Below are 10,997 nucleotides of genomic sequence, written 5' to 3' on the forward strand. Positions count from 1 at the left end.
CATTAGAGTTGTTATAACCCCAGTGGGAGACTGCAACACCAGACCTTCTGAAGAGAAACCTGAGAAAGTCAGACTGAGGGAGAAGCCCTTGGAGGGGTCAAGGTTCAGTTTCCTGGTTTAAGCACTGAAGGAAGCTAGTAATCAGAAATGTAAGCAAGCTAGGAACTAGGAACTCAGTAGTGTGGAGCATATGTTGTTGCAGATGCCGAACTTGTTGCTCAAAGACTGGAGGAGGGGGACATAGGAGAAAGAGAATCCTGTGTTTCCTACATACCAAAACAGGAAGAGAGAGAGAGAGAGACTCTACCTTATGTCCCACTGCCTTTTTGTTTCTATCTAGACCTCAATCTAGAAGTCTTTTTGTTTCCACCTTAGTCAGTAGAGCTACACAAGACAACCTACCCTTCTCTTTTGAAACCTTCCCTTCTGGGCACGGAACACAATTGTAACAGCAAAATTTCTCCCCTTCCTTTTTTTTCTTGTAATCACCAGGTTGGCAGTAGTCATTGCACACAGAAAAGGGAGGAACCTATGTGTGGTCAGGGAAAAAAATTATTCTGTTTATCAGCTGACTGAAAAATAAGCAAGTGAGCAGTTGCAATGGGGAAAAAATGGAGGTTATTAAGGCTGTAACAGTATGGTAGCATTTCCCAAATCTTTGCAGCTACAGCCTTTTACAGTCTACTTTTTGTCTATGGAAAGTGTGATGTGAAAGGAAAGAGATTAAGTACTCAGGTTAGCATCTCAACCCACAGAATAAATGTCCTCCAGCTTTCTCATAAACTCCATGAATGTTAATGAAGTTATGCATGGTGATGGATGGTGTTTCACATATATCAAAATTGTAGATGTGTTGACAAAATTATTAGGAATGGAGAAACTAAGCATTTATTGTTACATCTTTTTTTAGGTGTCGTGTTTGTGAGAGCCAGTTTGGTGTAGTGGTTAAGTGCACAGATTCTAATCTGGGAGAACCGGGTTTGATTCCCCACTCCTCCACTTCTGGCTGCTGGATGACCTTGGGCAAGCCATAGTTCTTTCAGAGCTGTTCTTGAAAGCAGCAGTTCCTGTCAGAGTGCTCTCAACGCCACCTACCTCACAGGGTGTCTATTGTGGGGAGGAGAAGGGAAAGGAGTTTGTAAGCTGCTCTGAGACCCCGAGTGAAGGGCGGGGTATAAATCCAATCTCCTCCTCCTCTTCTTCGTGGTGAGTTGAAATGTGTCACTGAAGTTATAATGGCTAAATGTCCTTTAAAATGTGATGATATGAAGAAAATGAAAAACCCTACCACAAATTAACTATTTAAGGATTGGATAGCTCTTGAAAAAAATATCAGAATCCTGACCTGGTTAAAACCACTGTGCCATACAATTATATCTTCATGAATTATCAGTTCTTCTCCTTCAACAGCATTGGGATGCACTCTTCCAACTTTCACCCTCTGGAAGGACTTGTTTGGGAAGGTGACCAGGGTTGTGATGTCAAATCCAGCCACCATTTCCATATTATCATTAGAAGACACTGTTTCCCTCACTGAATTGTTAAAGGAAATGCCTTGAAGAAATCGATGGAGCTAGTTGATACAGAGAATGAGACAAAAAGGGTTGGAGTCTTCACAGAGAGATTTATGGACATGTTTCCTGGGTGATACTTGTCTTTATCTCACATAGAGCCAGTATGAGTAAATAGATATTTTTGCAGAGGACTTTTTTTTTACACTTCAGTGTCAGTTTGCAGATCAGCTGGTACTTATGAGCTATTTTTTGTGGATTTTTCCCCAACTCAGCTCTTTTCCCAACATTTCCCCACACTGAGCCCAAGGTCAGATATTTAAAGTAATAGAAAGCCAAGGCCACCTGAGTATTTAGGTCTGGTGGTGGTGGTAGAATATTTTATTAAATCACACCAGCTTATGATGATGCCATAGCATTGTGAATGCAAAAGATGAACAGAGGTGGCTTGCAATTTGGCTGCCTCTGTGTAGTGAAATTGGACTCCCTTTGTGGTCTTTCATCCAAGACCAGGCTATCCAGGCAGGGTCCAAACCAATTAGTCTTATAAAATTTCCTGAACCATGACCATCAGGAAACCACATAAGCCTTATCCATATGGACAGGGCACTGTACACCCTTCTCTTTCCTTAAGGTGTGTAAGACCTTGCTCTCACTGTTTGGGGCTATGAACACCCCCCCCCATTTTGGGAGAAAGATCAATCAGTGTCCAAGGAAAGCCAGCACTGAAGTGCCCAGGGTAGCCTGATCTTGCTGGACCTCGGAAGCTAAGCAGGGTCAGCCTTGTTAAGCATTTGGATGAGAGTCCACCAAGAAAATCCAGGTTGTGACAATGAGGCAGGCAATGGCAAACCGCCTCCCAATGTGTCTTGCCTTGAGAACCCTACAGGGTCATCAATAGGAGGCTGCAATTTGATAGCACTTTCCACCACCATAGTTCTGAAGAACACCTTTATCAAGCAATAAGTGAACCACCTCCCTAAACTTGGCTGTCTTTGCACAAAACTCCAAGAATTTTCCAAACTTTAGCCCATCAACAGAAAACAACAGATCCAAGGTTTATATAAACCTCTCCAAGAAGCTGAAAAATAAAAGCGACTGGGAGGATTCACTCATAGCTAAGCTACAGTAACAGCTATCGCAAAGTGTTTTCAAAAAACACTTTTGAAATTTGATACAAATCTTGGCAGCATTCAATCAAACAGCTGTGACAGCCATGCCATCACTTTGATTGGGGAAAGAGATAGGTTACTTCACACCAGAGGACAGCCCTGTCAATATGAAAAGAAATTAAAGCAATGGCTGCAGATTGGTAGATTTAACATTCACGCACCAATAAACATCTTTCTGACAAAGGAGTAGGAATTTAGATGTGCAGAATTTGAATGTCCACCTGACCAAATTTATAAAACTCAACACATTAAAAATGGGGTCCCACATGAGGAGGAAAAGCCACTCCGACAGTGGACTCGAGTGCATACCTATTTAACCAGTTATTCGTGGTGAAAAAGAAGACATTTCATTTCTGATACTTTACCTTCCAAGGCTGGAGATCTTGAAGTTCAGAACTCTGATGAACTACCATTGCTGGTTGCTGGGATCTGGATGTGATCATGGAATTCAAAGCATGTGCCACAGCATAGACAGCATTATAGATGCTGTAGCTGTGGCCACTCACAGCCATTTCAAAAACAGTCCCAGGGAGGCTTTCCAGTTCCTCCTCCCCAGTACATGTCCCATTCTCTTTCTTCAGATCTGGAAGATCTGGAAATAAACAATCAAACGCTTGCTCCCAGAAGTCTTGGAGAAAACTATTAACTTCTTCTTCATTAGGTTTTATGTTCTGAAGAAATGTTTGAAACCCTGGAAGCTCCTTTGAGTGAATTGTGAAGGAAATTGCACCATGAAGAAAGTGGATATCCCAGTTTCTTTGAAAGCCTGTGACGGCAAAATCAATCTGGGCTGTCGTAATCCACACCTTTCGAAATGTTGTTGCCTCCTCATAGTCAGAGCTACCTAGAAGTCTAAGACCATTAAATGCTGTAAAAGTCGTAGATTCTCCATACAGAATACAGGTACAGACTCTGCTGTCTGTCAAAAGTGGATAGATATTAAATGTGAAACTATTAATGTCAGCCAAAGAATCCCATTTGCATTTGTTTGGGATGCTTCCTGTGAAGGCCGAACAGATTCCATATTGAGAAAGCAAAGACTCTAGGACCTTCACAAAATTCTCTCCACTGTCATCATCCACAGCCAAGAGGCCGACCCATGTCCATCCAAAATGCTTAAGCAGTCGGACAATCCCAATGTACTGCTGGTCCTCATTTGGGACCATGCGGTAAAATGATGGGGAATGTCTTATATTCCTCTTCTCTGGGGCAAAAGAACCATATGTGAGCTAAAAGGAAGATGGAACAGAGGTTTAGAAGTGACTGCGGAAGAGCAATTCTGTGTTTGTAGTTGTTTTTTCAAAAATAAATTGCTGAGAGATGTTGCTGGCTTAAGAATACTTTCACCTGAATTTTCTCAAGTCAGTAATTTCAGGAAAATGGATATGGGAAAGGAAGGTACAAAAAACACCTCACATCGCACTGTGGGCCCTTCTCCTGGCACCTACCATTCTGTGGCAATTCCTAATTTGATTGTATTCTTTTGTGCACATGATAGTGGTTGTTTTTTTTAAAAAAACAATAGGTCCAATCTACCTTTTCCTCCCTTTGAAACATGGAAGAGCTTTCAGATATAAAATCAATCAATCATTGTTCTGTGCATAAATCATACCTGTGGGATTTTGTAGAGACTTAAAATGTTGGCCATGTGTAAGGAGATATCTGAGCCAACTCCCCCAATGATGGCCATTAGATTTTTGTGGGTGTCACATTCAAAATTGGGGAAATATCTAAGCACTTTATATAGAAGGTCCAGAGTGGTACGGTAGGTCATCTTCTCATCATAGTAGCTGTCATAGATGTGGAACCCAAAGGTAACATTGGGCAAGATCTTGGGGTTTTTGCCTGGCACCTACCATTCTGTGGCAATTCCCAATTTGATTGTATCCTTTTGTGCACATGATAGTTCTTGGGGTTTTTTTTTAAAAAAAACAATAGGTCCAATCTACTTTTTCCTCCCTTTGAAATATGGAAGAGCTTCCAGATATAAAATAAACCAATCATTGTTCTGTGCATAAATCATACCTGTGGGATTTTGTAGAGACTTAAAATGTTGGCCATGTGTAAGGAGATATCTGAGCCAACTCCTCCAATGATGGCCATTAGATTTTTGTGGGTGTCACATTCAAAATTGGGGAAATATCTAAGCACTTTATATAGAAGGTCCAGAGTGGTACGGTAGGTCATCTTCTCATCATAGTAGCTGTCATAGATGTGAAACCCAAAGGTAACATTGGGCAAGATCTTGGGGTTTTTGTTGATCTCATATACGGCAAATGCCAAGGCCAGGATGTGCTGGTAAAACTTTGTCAGCATCCTTTAGAAAAGAGTGACATGCTGTTTTAGAGGAGTATTTGGAAATGCACCAAGATGTCTGAACATAATTCTGGTCTGCACTGGCTATGATTTACTTGTCTCAGCAGAGGGATATTGTTCCATTTATTGTTAGTCATTTCCGAGGTATTTAGCATCTTCCTTTTCTGTCAAAAACAGTTCCATCAAAACACCATCATTTGTACTGTAAGCATGACTTTGACACTGCGATGCACAAGAGAAGCAGACCAAACACATTCAAAAGGCAAATGCAATGCAATGCTTTCCTGCCTTTTTTTTTTTGCACAATCAATCCTCTTATGGCCAAACTAGATGCCGTGACATCCTTGTGGTCACCATGAGGATGCCACTACTTTCTAAAATTCATTTTAAACTGGAGCATGTCTTCTCATGGTGGCCACAAGGAGGCCATCATCTCTCGTTTGGCCAATAATCAGAGGAGTGGCTTGTCTTTTCTGGCTTCAGACCCCTCCCCTGGATCTCTCAAAATCACATTTCTGGGTTGTGTCCAGTGAAAAAGTTCAGATAAGGAGTTGAAGGAACAGATGTGTATATTTACGTAATTACTGGCACCACAGTTTTCTCCCTCAAGTGGCCCCAAGTGTGATATGAGCAAATGCAAACTAATAGACAATGAAACAGTAGTGCCAACAGTAGACTTCATCTTAGGGTGGTCCTGGTCCCATGTAGTGGCTCCTCTGAAAGGACTGATTTCTGAGCCACAGGCTAAGACTCACAGGGCCAAGAACCCTTTGGCCATTGCCTTTTGGCTCATGCTTCTGGATACACCAAACCTTTAGAGGTACCTGAACAGGAAGGGACAAAGAAATCTCAGCAAGATGTTGCAGCTGAAGAAAAGGTCCCTCCACTCTTCCCCTCCCTGCTTTCCCCTTCTCTAAGCAGACTGCTCCAAAAATCCTCTTGAAGGGTTTGGAGAGCCTCAGAAATTGTACAACAGGATAGGTGCAACAGTGAGAGGAACCATCTGAGAGCTATGTGTCTCTATGGCTCAAACATGTAAACACACAGAGAGGAACTCGATCAGGGGTGGCCAAACTTGCTTAATGTAAGAGCCACATAGAATGAACGTCTGAGAGCCGCAAGAAAAATACTACACAGACGTTTTTATTAACATTAAATGAGACTACCAAAAATAAAAACAAAAGGGGTAAAAACAGGTATTGATAATGATATTTATTTGCCCAATGATATTTATTTGTTTGCTAATGATATTTGTCTAAGAAAGAGAGAAAGGGAGAGAGATGTGGAAAAAATGCAAGAGGTGGAAAGAGAAACAAAGAAAGCAAAAAGATGGGAAAGTGAGGGAGGGGGAAGGAAGGGAAAAAGAGAGCTAGAGAAAGGAAGGGATTGAGGGAGAAAAAGAGAAAGAAAGGTGGAAAAAACACTGGCTGGGAAAGGAAAGATTGATCGGGGAGGCATGCCTCCCCTTCACTTCCCCCGCTGCCCTTCTGGGAGCCACACAATATGTGGGAAAGAGCCACATGTGGATCCTGAGCCACAGTTTGGCCACCCCTGAACTAGAGGGTGCCTAAGAGACAGGGACTAGGAGAGGATGTTCCACAGGGTCAATCATCAAGCATTGTAAGTCCTGTGATGTTTCTTTAACTAGTATTTCAATTGGGTCTGTGTGATGCAAGAAAGAATGCTGATCGGGGAGACCATCGTGGCTCTCAGTTGTCAGCGGACCTAGACCTCATCACGTAAACATTCCTAGAGTATACAGCCTGCCATTTCATATACTGTAGCTATATATTTTTGGAGATTTTGATAATATATTGTGGAACAATAAATTTTTCTGCATTATATTACTCCAGAACTCCACTGCTGTCATGCCTGGCTATTGCAGAGTAAGACTATCCTGATCTCATTAGATCTTGGCAGCCAAGAAGAGTCAGCCCTGGTTAGTACTTGGATGGGATACTATGAAGGAAGTCTAGGGTTGATACACAGAGTTAGGAAATGGCAAACTGGCTCTGTACATTTCTTGCCTTGAAAACCCTACAGGGTCACCATACGTTAGCTGCAACTTGATGGCACGTATACACAAATGCATAACAGAGCCTTCGTCTATGTGTAGTATTGAAGGGAGGTACTAGAGTACTAGAGCAGCAATCCATCATGTAAAAATTGGGATTTCACATGCATGTCTAGTGACTTTGTGTGTATAACGAATCAATGCCATTGCTTCTCGGCCTTTCGGCTAAGATCAAGTGTGTGTAACAAATCGGTGCTGTATTCTCACTTGGCTGATTGGTCTGATTCTTTTAATAACTAACAATAGTGTCTCATTTCACTTTATTCTAAAAATATACCTGAACACCTTGCAGAGCTCTGACTATAGTGAAATGTGGTGATTTTAAAAAGTTAAATCACTCCTTCTGTCACCCTCTTCCAATCCCTCAAGGAGAAACAGATCTCAAGCCCAGAGTTAATGCAAAGTGAGCAGAATGTATAAGAACTAGAAAGGAAGGACCCTGGAGTTGACAAAGCCTGCATATTTTTCATCTGAACAGTCTTATAATCTATACAAGAACAAGGTCACAAGAATTTTTTTTTTGGTAAATGATAGTTTCTTACTGTGGAATGTCCAGTTCCTGAGAATGAAGCTCCCTGAAAAGTTTTGTGTGAAAATCATAAAAAAACTGAGACGTGACCCCACCAACGAGGAGGTCACCCGGCTGGTACCACTCGTGTGGGACAGGGAGGGGATCCTTCAGGAGGCACTTCACTCCATTGGCTTTACATGCAATGCAAGGTGGCAGCAGCAGCAGAAGCATCAATAGCCCCAACATCTGGAAGCAGCCCTTGCCTCTGGATGCGCTCCTCTGGTGTCTATTACTAGAACGAGCCTGACCTTGAATGGCAGCTGAGTCTGTCAATATTCTGTACATAAGAACATAAGAGACGCCAATGTTGGATCAGGCCAAAGGCCCATCCAGCCCAACACTCTGTATCACACAGTGGCCAGAAATACCAGTGCCATCAGGAGGTCCACCAGTGGGGCCGGGACATTAGAAGCCCTCCCACTGTTGACTGTGTGTATCTTTCCTATCTAGCTTCAACAGGGTTTGAAATGCAGAGCCCAGGTGGGGGGCAGCCGATACTACCAGTACTCTGAGATCAAGGGTGGCTTTTAAAGAAGGAAAATGTTGGAAATCAAATGCCAAGTCCCTTATTCCCAGTCTCACAGTCATAGGTTTTGTTTCTAATACACACTTTCACATTTGCTTATGGACTGTTGTCATCCATTTCTAAAAAGCCACTGAGACTTTGGTCAGCCAAATAATTATACTGATTTGGATAACTCTGAAGAGAGATAATTATCTCCATCTAATTAGAGCTTGAAGTGCTACCATGGTACTAGATCTGGGCACAGATGTTTTCTTTGCTCCTTCAAGGGTCAACCTCTCCTCCTTTCAGATTTCCATGGTGAATGAACACCAACAAGGCTGTCTCATCCCAAAATGAACAAATGAGCATTATTAGAGATACATTGATTTCTGTGCTGTGTGATCTCTAATCATTTTTTACTCTGAAATAAGCACAAGCAGCTTCAGTGGAGCAAAATTGTTTGTAAGTGGTTTTAGTTAAACATCAATACACAAAATTCCTACAATCACTCAAGGTGACTTTCGCCATCCTTTCTGAGAAGAATCCTTGCTATTTTATCAAGAGTCAGCTCTTCATGATACGATGAATGGTTGAGTCAATGCTAAATCCTTTTATCAAAAAATCTGAAATGGTCATATTGATTTGTCTTGGGATAAGGGATTTGTTGGAAAACAGCACATCTATGCTATCAAGCATGTATATCAGAGGGAAATTACCATGAAGGACTGGTGTGATTATCATTTTTTTTTTGCCAAGAGCAGAGTCTCTGAAACATGGGATCAATTCAGTGAAGGGCAACAAAGAGTGCAAAATACATGGGCAACGAAGACCTAACCTCCATTTTGGGTGGCAAGGAGGCATAGAAATGTTGTAAATAAATGAATAAATAAACTGAATGACTGTAGAGAACTTTAGGAAGAACTATCCGCTTTATCCATCTAAATGTGATAAATATTTCAGAATGTTAGCTCATAAAGTAGCAAAGGGAGCTCTTTTGAGAAGTATCTCCTAAACTGAGTAATTTACTTAAACGAGCTGCATCTCAGAGTCTGCATATTTCACAAGGTACTCATCCCAAATTCTGAAGCACAGTTTATTGATTTTCTCCTCTAGCTATGAAAAATATCAGAGGTTGGATGAGTAGAATAATTCATCATGTCATGAATTTATGAACTTTCTCCATCACAGTTTAGGAACAGTTCAACCCCTAACTCCCATAGAGTGTTCTCTGTGTCTGTCTCTGTATCTGTCTGTCTGTCTTTCAATCTCTCTCTCTCTCTTTCTCTCTCTCTCTCTCTCTCACACACACACTATCAGAGAGAGAGAGAGAGAGAGAGAGAGAGAGAGAGAGAGAGAGAGAGAGAGAGAGAGACTGACTTAGTAGAAGATTCAAGCACATACATGGTGGAAGACAGAAGCTGGGTGTGGTATGAGAAGATAAAAACTTGGCCACTATTCACCATCTTAATGTTTGATTGGGATATAGCAAGGGTGTATCTGAACAAAGAGACTGAGTAATAAAAAAAAATGCTGGAGTAGGTGATAAGGCAGCTCTTCTCAGCCTGGCAGAAAAGAACTCCACACTGTGGAGTTCCAAAAATAAAAACAGGGGCATCACATTCTCCTTTACCCCAGCCTTCTGAGATGAAGGGGTCATCATAAGAAGTAGGGAGGATGGAGACCTGAACTGCTTGTAATTCAAACATGTCTATCCAAAATGTTGAAGCAGTCGGACAATCCCATTGTACTGCTGGTCCTCATTTGGGACCATGCGGTAAAATGATGGGGAATCTCTTGTATCCCTCTTCACTGCTGCAAAGGAGCCATATGTGAGTTAGAAGAACAATGGGCCAGAGACGTATAAATGGCTCAGGAAGAAAAAAATCTGTGTTTGTCTGTCTTATAATGTTTTATGTGTGTCTACAAATAATGTTTGTGTGCCTACAAATGATAGTTGCTGAAGGAAGTTGCAGGCTTGAGAATACTTGTAGTTAAATTTTCTGAAGTCAGCAATTTTAGGAAAATACATACAAGAAAGCAATGTGCTAAAAACACCTTACATTACACTGCGTACCCTCTTATTGTCACCTACCATTGTGGAGCTATTCCCAATCAGAATATGTCCTTTTGTGAATTCTAACATACCTCTTCCTCCTTCTGAAATATGGAGTAGTCCCCTGATATGAAACAAATCAGTCATTCTTCTGTGTAGAGATCATACCTGTGGGATTTTGTAGAGACTGAGAATGGTGGCCATGCTTAAGGAGATATCTGAACCAACTCCCCCAATGATGGCCATTAGATTTTTGTGGGTGTCACATTCAAAATTGGGGAAATATCTAAGCACTTTATATAGAAGGTCCAGAGTGGTACGGTAGGTCATCTTCTCATCATAGTAGCTGTCATAGATGTGGAACTCAAGGGTGATATTGAGCAAGATCTTTGGGTTCTCATTGATCTCATACACAGCAAATGCCAAGACCAGGATGTGCTGGTAGAACTTTGTCAACATGCTTTAAAAGAAGAGTGACATGCTCTTTTAGAGAACAATTTGAAAATGCACCAAGTCATTTAAACACCATTCTGTCTGAATGACACCATTTTAGTCTGAAATGGCTATTATTTTGTTGCTTTAGTAGAAGGATATTATTTCATTTATTTCAAATTTTTTAGCTATTTAGTATCCTTCTCTCCTCTCAAACAATATTCACATCAACATACCATCATTTGTGCTGTAAGGTTACTTTAACGCATTTACTGCACACGGTCTTACTGTCTTGATTTACTGGGATGCATTTTCCCCCCTGGAAATCTTTCCCCCTTTCTTTGACTGTGGCCAAGTGAGGCA

The sequence above is a fragment of the Gekko japonicus genome, unplaced genomic scaffold (assembly GCF_001447785.1).
Source record: "Gekko japonicus isolate JY-2015 unplaced genomic scaffold, Gekko_japonicus_V1.1 scaffold146, whole genome shotgun sequence".
In the NCBI taxonomy this organism is placed as follows: Eukaryota; Metazoa; Chordata; class Lepidosauria; order Squamata; family Gekkonidae; genus Gekko; species Gekko japonicus.